Raw genomic sequence first — 550 nt, forward strand, 5'->3', positions numbered from 1 at the left:
AGGTGGGCAGGGGCAGTCAGGACGCTTCCCTGCTTGTCAGACAATCAGCTTCTTCAGGAAGGCCTCCAGCTGGTCCTCATCCTTGATGCCCACAAACCTGTCCACCACATCCCCATTCTTGATGGCCAGCACGGTGGGCACAGCTGATACCTCATACTCTATGGCGAGGTCTGTGTGGTCATCAATATCCGCCTTGGCCATCACCACCTTTCCATGCTGCTTGGCCACCACCTTCTCTAACCTTGGCCCCAGGATCTTGCAGGGACCACATCACTGTGCATGGAAATCCACAACCACTGGTGTCTCACTGTTGACAACTCAGTCTTGAAAGTCTGGTCCATCCTGGATGTTAAAGGTCATTGTACAGACTGGTGGTGTATATTGACTGGGCTTGGCTGGGTGTTACTGTCAGGTTATTAGGACTGTGCTGTGGGGTCTGCAGGGCCCTGGAGGCAAGGGGCGCCCACTGACTCTGAGAGGGCTTCCTGCAGATTATGGAGGCCAGGAACCTCCCCAGGAGAAGTCGCTAAGCCATCTCCCTGCAGCGAGA

At 55.3% G+C, this 550-nt stretch overlaps 1 pseudogene; it reads right to left on the reverse strand.

The window, feature by feature from the left end:
- Window positions 1-550, reverse strand: LOC132368626 (thioredoxin, mitochondrial-like; annotated as a pseudogene).

The sequence above is a fragment of the Balaenoptera ricei genome, chromosome 7 (genome assembly GCF_028023285.1).
Source record: "Balaenoptera ricei isolate mBalRic1 chromosome 7, mBalRic1.hap2, whole genome shotgun sequence".
Classification (NCBI taxonomy): domain Eukaryota; kingdom Metazoa; phylum Chordata; class Mammalia; order Artiodactyla; family Balaenopteridae; genus Balaenoptera; species Balaenoptera ricei.